Here is a 10,371-nt window from a genome sequence, read left to right on the forward strand (position 1 = left end):
TGCAGGGGATGGATCAATAGAAAGCTCTGCTGTTTTTTTACGGGAAAAGTAAAAATTAGTGGGGTGGGGGGAGATTCCTTGAGTCGTTGTGCTGTGTTTTCTATGGCCGTACTTTGTCCAGCTCGAATTGGTCACTGCCTTGCTTGAAAGGCACTGCCTATCTCAAAGATAACTTTCCTTCGCTCAGCTGGATGTAGCTTCAGCCCCCGCTCATGTGTCGTCCCAATGTGTTCATCTATCTGCTTCTGCTTTTGAAGCACTCCTGGGTGGTCTGTTGGGCAGAACCTGTTGCCCACCGACCCCCTTCTGGCTCGGCTGCCCTACCACTACACAGAGGTCCTCTCTGTAGTTGCTTTATGTCGTTCCTTGGGTATTGGGCCTTGAGCCAGAAAGGTGCTCGGCCATGTGGCTGAGGTTATTTTTAAGTGTGTGTGAAATCCCTTCCTCATGTGTGACCCACCAGCTCACGCGGGAGCAAAGAATGGATTCCTCATTTTTCATGAAAGAGACAAGATTTGTGCCGAGAGGCGGCACCTTCTCTCGGAGTAGCTGATAGAGCAAATATTGGACAAACTTTTGAGCATGCAAGCCCTACTTCAGGTTACAGTAGTGAGCCCTTCATTTTTTGTCTTCTTGGAAGGAGGAACTGGCCCAGCACAGTCTGGCACACACCATGGTCTTTGCAGTCGCGCAGAAGAGTTTGCACACTTGTCTCCTGACAGCCTCTCTACCTGTTGCCCTAATGTACGTGCATTTGGGTACTCCAACAAGCACTCTGCATTGTAAGCTCACTGCTGCTCATTTCAAAGTCTCGGTTTTCTTCCTGTCAGGGCTCTTTATCGCACATACACACACCCCCCTTCACCATTGCTTTGTTTTCCAGCCTGACTCATCTTGTTCTTTTCTCCACATATTTCTCAGCTGTGATGGTCGTCTGGCTTTTCTCCAGATAACATGTTTTTGCATAATATTGGGAATGTGTTGCTGCCTCCCCTCCTGCTTGGTATATTTGGGAAAGTCAAACACATGTGGAGACAGCCTGGTCTATCTCATTACTGAGTTCCTTTGCCCATCTTTTACTTTCATTCACCCAAAGGACGGTTTGATTTATCTTTTCAAGAGATACTGAGTGAGTGATCTTTTTGTGAGAAGCGTCTGTCCCCCTGCTAGGATGCGTAACTCCATCCCCTAGGGCAATGTGCTACTGAATGTAATGTTTGCAGATGAATTGTTTTACTTTTCTGTTTGCTGCTTCACTGTTTCCCAGGCACGTGGAGTTTCTGTGAAAGCCCAGCACAGCTCAAGGGGAGGAGGCTGCGATCAGCTTTCTGATTTTTTTCTTCTGTAGTTGACAGCCATTTGTAAATCATGAGATAGGAAGACTCTGTCGTCACTTCTCTATTCCAGGCAAGGACTTGTAGCCAAAACATGTTTACTTTGTAAAATTACCAGACTCTTGGAAGAAACAGGAGATAAAAATCATGTTCCATGGCTCCGTGTTGCTAAACAGCCGCATGTTTTTTGTCACACGACCCTGCCACTGCCAGTGGCTCAGCAGTTTCCTGGTCCATCCCCAGGTCACAGCAGCTCTCTCCTCAGCCAGGGAGGTTATGGCTTCTTATGGCCTACATTGAGAAACCCCCAAAGATGGACACCCCACCTCCCTGGTGCCCTGTCCCAGAGCTGCATCAGCCTCCTGGAAGGGAGGCCTTCCTTCTTTTTAATGATGAATGAGGTAAACACATATCAGAGGTTATCCTGAGTCAGGCCAAAGTCTGTCCGGCCCAGGATACTCTGGCAGGCAGCAACCAGTAGTGGATACCCTGTGAGAAGCATGGAAACAAGCCTACAGCGGTGCTTCCCCAGAGCTCTGCCCAGTTCCCACACTGTGCAGTTTATTAGCTCGCCCAGCTGGAGGTGATATCTTTGTTTCTTCAGACCTTGGAGGATCCCACCACCCCACTTCTGTTAAATGTCTCCTCCTGGTTTGGTGCACAGCATACACCACGTGCTCATTGCTGCTGCAACGGTACTCATTTTGCTCTGGTGTTGATTAAGCATCTACATATCTAGGGCTTATTAGCTGCACCTTGATGGCACATTTCACTTTCACTTCCTCTGCTTCAACCGCAGGAGCAGTGGGGGAGGATCAGGAATATGCAGAGGGAGGTGAGTTAGGAATGTGCTTTGCTCTGGGTCATCTGGCAGGGCCTCTGTTTTACAGGACATCGCCATCACCTGTCGAAGGGTCCGAGGCACTGCTCGGTGCGGGACAGGAGCCTTTCTGCTCCTGTGTTCACGTGGCATCTGTCAGGTTCAGCGGCTGCCTGCAGCTGGGGTGTGCCAGAGAAGCGGAGGTCCATCCACGGACTAGCGTAAGATCGGGCAAGAAACCCCGTATCCCTTTTCAGTGGAGATTGTGCCAGCTGTGAGGTATCCAAGTGGAAGGGTTCAAGTTACGGAGCAGGAACTGATTGCACGGTGTCAGTAATGACTCAAGCGTGCCCATGTGCTTTTTCATGGGGATTAGTAATTAGGCAGTTAAGTACATGCCAGGTGCATGAGAGAACCTCACCCCAAATAGGAGAACACATAACTGTGCTTACAAGTGTGTGCCTTAAAAATGTGCAAAAGGGAGATACAGCTGGGGTGGTTTGTATTTGGGCTTTCACAGAGTTTGACCCTGTTACGTGTTGCCTGGACACCAAATGTCCAGGCTGTTTGCTGGATGGCCCTGGTAAGAAAGATCACTTGGTAAGGGCCATATTGAGTTGTGGCTTGCAGGCTGCAGGAGGGCTGAGGAAAGGAGGGCCAGAAGGTACAGGTGGTTTCTGAGCATTGGGTTAGGATCTGGGTGAGCTGCATCTCCTGGTACGCAAGGGGAGAGGAAGGTCCAGGGGAGCGCGACCATCATAAGGCTTCCCTCAGCACCAGTGGATGAAGGGAGAGGTCACTTTGGTTGAGCACAGGGAGCTTTGCCTAGTGCCTGCATGACCTTGGACAACCAGCCATTTGCTGTGGAGCTGTCATGTGTGAGGATGGGAATGTCAGCTCTGGCTTGAGGATCCCTGTGGGAATGAAGCAGCAGCAGCAGTGAGTGTTGTCTACGGCGTGTTGAACTTCATTGCTGTAGGGTTCTGGGTGGTGATGATAACTTCAGATAGCATTATGTGTTTTGCATGGCTGGCATGTTGTTTAGAGAGGCAGAAGTCACAGCGTGCTTTGATAGATCCACAATGCTTCCTTCCAGGTGTTCCTTTTCAAATATTGTACTACAGTGAACATTAATTTCAGTGTGTCTTAGGTTAACAGCTGCTGGTCGTGAGGTTTTTATCAAACCAGAGGAAATCCAGATCTTCCTTGGAGGGTCTGAGTTTCCTGAAGGGACGGCAGATTCCCGGTTGGATTTCATTAGGCATGAGGTTCTTGCAGGGAGGCTGAGAGGGGCTCAGTCTTTCTATTTGATAGATGGGTTGCCTTGGAGTGGTGAAGGTGTGCAGTGAGCTCTGCTTTCTGCATCTGACATGACAGAGCTTCTCACTGTCTGGAGCTTCCCCTGCCTTTTCTCTGTCCACTCTTCTCATCCAGGGCATGAATGTGCTGGCACTGCCCAGCTCAGCTGTGGAAAGGCTAAGGGATGAGATACACCTAATGGGCACTGCTTGGTCCCCAGGGGCTGGGGACATCCACTGCCTTGTGTGCTCCATTTTATTGGGAATCATTCAAGATGATGCTTGGCTGCTCTGCAAGCTGGACAAGGGCTTCTGAGTGTGAGAAAGCTGCAAAGCAAGATACTGTGATGATCTCCTGGAGGCTGAGTGACTCATTTGCCTGCTGCAGAAGCAAGGGACTCAGCCAAGGTGACCTTTAACCATATCTGAGTTCACGGTGGTTTGAACAGATTGTTTCAGGGGAAGGCAGCTAAACCCCCTTGTGCTGAACCAGAATCAGAATTAAAACTTGAATCACAGCGGTGAAGACTTAGCTTCAGCTGGATAAATTGAGTGCAGAAAACAACAGGTTTTGTGAAATGGAAAGGACCAGCTTGGAGCCCAGTTCCCATTCCATGTAACCTCCTGGCATTCAGAGGAGGAACCTGGACAGTTGGGCAGGCCTGTGCATTCTTCTGAGATGAAGTCACAGAAAGTTTATATGGGAAGGGACCTCTGGAAGTTCTCAGTCCAGTGTCCTTCTCTGAGCAGGCCTAGCCCCAGAGCTAGATCAGGTTTCCCAGCGTATTGTCCAGTTGAGCATCGAATATCCAAGGACAGAGGTCCCACCACCCATCTGGTCCCTGTCCAAAGGCTGCACCACTCTTGTGGTACGGAGTTTTCCTCTGATGTCCAGTTAGAATTTCTCTTGCCGCAGCTTATTCCCATTGCCGTTGTCCTTCCCCTGTGCACCTCTGAGGCAGACCTGGTTCTGTCTTCTCTAGAAATCCTTTCTCTTTAGGCAGTGGCAGTCTTCCCCTCTCCAGGATGAAGAAGTCCAGTTCCCACTGCTTCTCCTCACACCTTCTGTGTCCCAGCCTCCTGCCCATTCTGATAGCCCTGCACTGGAGTCTCTTCAGCTTGTCAAGACTTGCCTTATACTGGGCGACATCAAACTGACTGCAGCACCCAGCTGCAGCCTCAGTGGTGCTAAGCAGAGGGGAACACCAACCTCTGTTGACCTCCTGGGTAGATGCTTTCTAGTGCAGCTTGGACTGCAAGTCCAGTGCACAGTCTGTATGATGTCTCTTGTGGCTCTAATGAGATTTTTCAACACGTTGGACATTCAAGGTGGTGATGCAGAGCCCAAGCAGACCGACAGTGCTCGACACTGCAGCCTGGGTCTGTGTTTATGTCTTGTTAAAAAGGTGCTTTGCTCTCTGGCTGAGAAAATGAGATCAGCCTAAAAAAGAATTAAAAAAAAAATATGAGCAGGAGACCATTCCCTTAAAAGAACTGGCTTTAGATATTTACCTTCCTTTTATTTCTTCAAGCCAAAGCCTTGATGTTTAGCAAGAACAAAGTATGCTCACTTCAAATGGGGCAAACATCTCACTACTGGTACTGTGGGTATATGCCACATGGTCACCTGCAAGGCCACTGCTGGGCTTTGGTTATGTCTGCCAGAGGAGGGACCACAGGCTCCAGGTATGATGTTTGTACCTCTGTGTTGGGAGGAGAACATTGCTGTTCCAGGAGGCACCCAGTGGTCAAGACTTTGGATGCATAAGGCTGTGTGATGACACTGGGGATGGATCCAGCTCCTCCTGTGCTCTGGTCTGCTTTGCTGCCGGGTTTTGCAAAATTTATGTAGACTTATGTTTTTCGGTTTGGTCTCAGAAGGAGCAGATGTGCATCTTTCCCTGTTGTTACTGGATCTGCCCTAATTTCTTCTTGAAACTCCTGGGAACTGGTGATGTTGGGGTGCTCAGTGGCTCAAACAGCGGGGCAGCTGTGGAGTCAAGCTCCTGCACGTCAGCACCCCGGTATGCTGGGATGAAAGTCCAGGGTTCACAAACTGTCCCATGAGCTGCAGGACCAGCAGAGACTCACTTTTTGGTGGATAGACGTCCTTCATCCCTACATCCCCATTGTGTCTGCCCCAGCTCTACCATGTGTAATGGCTCCCTGCCCTCCAAGTGCTTCTGGTACCCTCCCTGCAGACGCCCCGGTTCTCTCCTTCATTCCCTGACTGTCAGCCAAAGGAGATGCCTAGGCTTGTTCCACGTTACACCTGTGCTGACGGACCCTTTGCATGTATGTACAGCTTGACAAGAAATTAGGGTTTGAGTTGTGTATGAGGTTTCAGTAGAGTTAGCAAATGGCTTTAAGGTTTATCAGAGGACTGAGAAGCCACATAAAAATACAGTCTTCATCTAGGAAACCAACTGGAGCTCATTTGCTCCTCTCATCTGTACAGCATACACCTTGGATTTGCACCTGGGTGATTCACTGAGGTCTAAGTGTATGCACAGAAAGTACTTAACTTCTTGTGAGTTTATAGGAAATGGTCACTTAAGGTATGTATAGTTTCCCCCCCCCAAAAAGCCCTGGTGCTTATCTTTAAAGTTACTGTAAAAGTCAAAAGAAAACAAAAAGGGATTTGTAGCAACTGCAGAAGGGTTGGTTGACATTAGTTTATTATTTTTATACTGTAAAAATAATAGCTCTGAACTTTGACTCGGGTTTATACTTAAGCTACGAAAAAAATTCATAAATCAAAGCCCTGCATGAGTCAAATAGGAACTGTTCTCAAGCCAGCCGATCCCTCACGAGGGTTACTCCGACCTTCGGTGCTCTTTAAAAACAGCTTTCCTCCTGAATAGCCTTCTGCCTTCAAACTTGGCAGTTTTTCCAAGAATCACTGATATCTGTGCGGGTGACGCTTGTTGGCCGCCTCCTTATCTCGGAAACCAAGCCCCTGGTCTGCTTTCTTATTTCAAAGGACTGAAAAAGTTTCCCGGTAGATTTGAGGGTTGCTTGGAGGGGGGTATATTAATTTCTTCAGCTGTGGCTTTCAGCGGCTTCTGCCTTTTGCTGGCCAGGTATGGCTGGGGACTCAGGATGCACCAAACCCTCCCGCGTGCTGCAGTCCCCACGGCCGTGGAATTGACAGCCGTGTGCTGCAGCCTGCCACGAAACGCTGAAATCGGGGCTGGATTGGACTGATAATGGAATTTATCACCAAAAAGCCCTATGCTTCGCTGAGGTTAGTCGCTCTTTCTCCCCATGTGCATACGAAGAGGAAAGGGCTGTGGGTAATTTCCTGCTGTTAGCACAACGACACACGTGGGACTTCGTGCAGGTCGGGGCTGGGCTTCCCAACACGTTACACAGCACCCGGGGGAAACCAGTCTGTATGCTTTCTCTATGACACTTTTACATTTTACTTCTACGTTTTCTTGGCTATTTGTCTTGCTTGCTGCTGTTTCTGTTGCTTTTACCCAGTTCTGCTTTCCCGTTTGTTCTTTTTCCTGGGGTTGTCAGAGCATTGAGGGATGGTCCTGCAGATCCTTCGACTCGGCTGTACCTGTGCTGCTCCGTAGCCTCCTCGAGCAGCCCCTTGCAGCCTGAGCCCGTTGCTGCCCTGCTCTCGCCCTCCCTGCTCACCCACTTGAGGAGCACCACCACGTCCTCATGCCTGTTCTCCACCATGGATGGGACACAGTGGTCCCATGTGGACCACCTTCCCTGTGTCTCCAGCGGTTCCCTGCGTGGAGATGGGTGCTGTTCTTGGGTTTCGGTGCCCCAGAAGGGCGCAGTGCTGCAGGGGGGCCGTACCGGTGGAGAGCAGTGAAAGGAGTATTTCCAGTGCCGTACAGGATGCTTTTCATTTTCACTTGTTCTACAGCGTCCATTTGTTTGTTCAGAGGTTTTCAGAAAGAAACTGTTCCATCCTGCTCATAATCACAAAAGTTGCCTTTTTGGTTTTGTTTTCCTAGATTCATGATAGGAACAGTCTTCCTTGTAGGTGATCTATGGTGTATGTTCATCTCCCATCCAATTTCATTTTTCTCCTTGAACCTTTTTATTGGTCCTCATGCATACCAACTTGTGTGCTCTTCAGACTTACACATGCAAGTGTTTGGGCTGTCTTCTAACGTGTTTGGGCTGTCTTCTAACGTGTTTGGGCTGTCTTCTAATGTGTTTGATGAATACTTTGGACAATGAGACCTAATACCTTGCTGTCTTGGCAGTCAGTACAAATTTCAATTTTTTGAGGACTTAGAGTTGTAATAGTGTCAGTCCTGAGCAACTTCTGTATATTACATATATATTTTGTTGTGGTGCTTCATTCGTTGATTGAATGAAAACTGTTGGTAGCTTCAATGAAAAATAGCAAGAAGTTGAAGTTCCGTCTTAGGAGGGCATTGAGAATAGATTTGGTGGAGCAGATTTGTGGTGAATTAGGGTTAACTCTTTCCTGAATGTCCAGAAGTGTGTGGATTTTAAAATTTGAATATAATATTGCAGTTGTGTTGGGCGATCTCATTTTTTTTTTTGAGTGCAGGTGTAGGGAGGGAGGTGGAATCTGTGTTAAACCATGCTTGAACCCTAGCACGGCTCGGGGAGAGATGTTTGTGGAGGTGGATGTTTCAGCACATTGTATAAATGGAAATAATTATGCTTAGACAGAATTTACCTGCTTTCTTATTTTTGGCAGTGCAAAGCCCTCTTGCCATTTACAGCAGACGAGCTATTTGCGTTCTCTCCCGGCACTCATTGGCGAGATAGGGTGGAAGAGGTCTGGGAGGTGGAGATAAGGGAGAGCCAGTGAATGCACTGGTCCTGGAGGCGGCGATGGGAGATGCGACGCCAAACCCGCACAGCTTGTGTGGGGGGCCGGGGAGCAGTACAAAACCTCCTGCCACCGCGGGCATGGTTAGTGTTCCTGGTGCACTCGCCACGGGAGTCGTGGGCACCATCCGGTTGCACCGGTGGGGCTGTGAGGGCACTGTCCCCTCCCGGCAGCTCTGCTTGGTGTACGTTGCAACCAAAAATTCTCCCCGGGGGGGATTTCAGCTATGTTTCAGCGGGCTCTTCAGCTGTCCCCAACCCTCAAGGCCTTCGCCGTACACAGCCCCCCTGGCTTCGTATCTCTGCAAGATGCTTTGAAAGCTGGAGCGCTTGCTGTGTGCGCTGACATCCAATGTCTGTCCTGCCTTTCGCCTCTCGGTGCTGACAGTCTCCGTCCTTCTGCCGGGAAGTGACAAGGTCAGCCCTGTGGAGGCCGTGCTCTGGTGCCGGCCGATCCCCCACTTGCAGGATACCCCTCATTGCTGGGAAGGGGCTGTGGCTGCCCCTGGGAGTAGCTGTCCCCACGCAGCCATGATGGAGGTTGCCATGTGCGCGGCAGGCCGTGAGTATTTAAAGCCGTTAGAGGGAATTCAGCACTCTGGGGTGGGTTATCCTCTGCCTTCCTGCCTGCTCTTAGCTCCAGCTTCTTCCACAGCAGAATAGTCAAAACTTAAAATCTATTATGGAGTACAGACTGGTCACGGTTCATGCACTACCATCCAAGGTCGCAGTGGCACAGCGCATCTCCAGATCCAGGTCCAGGCTGCTTTTCCAGGGTCTCCTGCATCATATAATAACTGCAGTAACGACAAGAGGTTGTTCATGGGTAACAGTGATACAGGCTCTGCTTTTTTCTACGCTGACCAGAAGGGCGGCCTCACTGGGGCAGAGGGGCTGGACGTGGCTCCTAGCCCAGCTGCTGCACGGCCGCTGCACCTCAGTCCGGTGGCTCGAGGTGCCTCACCCCTCACGCCACCCTCGAGCCCGGTGCCCGCAGGTTGGCCATCGCCCACCAGAGCAAACCAGCCCGACGGAAAAGTGGTCTTCACCCTCCCGGCTGTGGGATCCTGCGGGGGCTGTTCTTCCCACAGAGGTGGCCAGCCTGTCTGCCAGCCCTCCACCTCCGAAGTGGCGAGTGGCAGGAATGCGAGCGATGCAGGAGTTGCCATCACACCAGGGGGGAACCGAACGCCTGACCAGATGACGGCTCTAAATTTAAGGGCTTGCTGTCGAGCCGTGTGTGCGTTAACGTGCCCTTTTGTGACCAAGCTAAAGATAATTTTCCTATCTGGAACAGCAGCTGCGTCGTAAGTTGTGTAAAGAGACTTCTCCGCTAATGAAAAGCAATCATAAGAGCATGATCTGCCCTGAGAGGATGGGCAAAGCCAGAGAGATGTGACTCGGGGTAGGGCTCTGACACTTTGCAGAAGCTGAAAAGAGGCCATTTATAGAAACTCAAAAGATGGTTGGCTCCCCGAAAAATGCACAGGGCTTGCTGTTACTTTAATGTAAATGCCACTTGAGAGAACAGCAAAGATTTTTTTTTTAAACTGTAGGAAAAGTATCTTTAAATTATCTAGAGTTCAATATTCTCCGCAAAAAATGAGCCAAAAAAAGAATGTAAATATATAGACAGTGCTATGGAACAGAAGGAAACTTTCAGCAAAAAAAACAGAGTCAGATACGCTCCTGTGCGTTGTAGTGAGTGTATTTTTAACCCACCTGCGTATTTTAAACAAGCTGACCTTCACAGAAGGTCTACTGCAGTCTTTCCAAGCTGGCAGAGGTCCAGTTGTGTGTGTGTGTGTGATTGTGTATGGCATTTTATATTCGGAGACACGGCACAAACCCCCCCAAGTCAGCGGGGATTATCCACATAGGTCATTTAGTGTGTTACTCCCACTTCTCTTCTTGAAGGGTTGTTTCAGACGTGCCGTGACATTCAGGTCAGCTGCTTAGCTTGCAGCAGTGCAAACACACGCGATCTCAGGGCAGGTGGGTCACTAAACAGCACGTTTAACTGGCCGCCTCCTGAACACGAGTGGATAATACTTCCTGATCTCCTTGCGGCTTTAAAACAGGG

The sequence above is a fragment of the Charadrius vociferus genome, unplaced genomic scaffold (genome assembly GCF_000708025.1).
Source record: "Charadrius vociferus isolate BGI_N301 unplaced genomic scaffold, ASM70802v2 scaffold240, whole genome shotgun sequence".
Lineage (NCBI taxonomy): Eukaryota > Metazoa > Chordata > Aves > Charadriiformes > Charadriidae > Charadrius > Charadrius vociferus.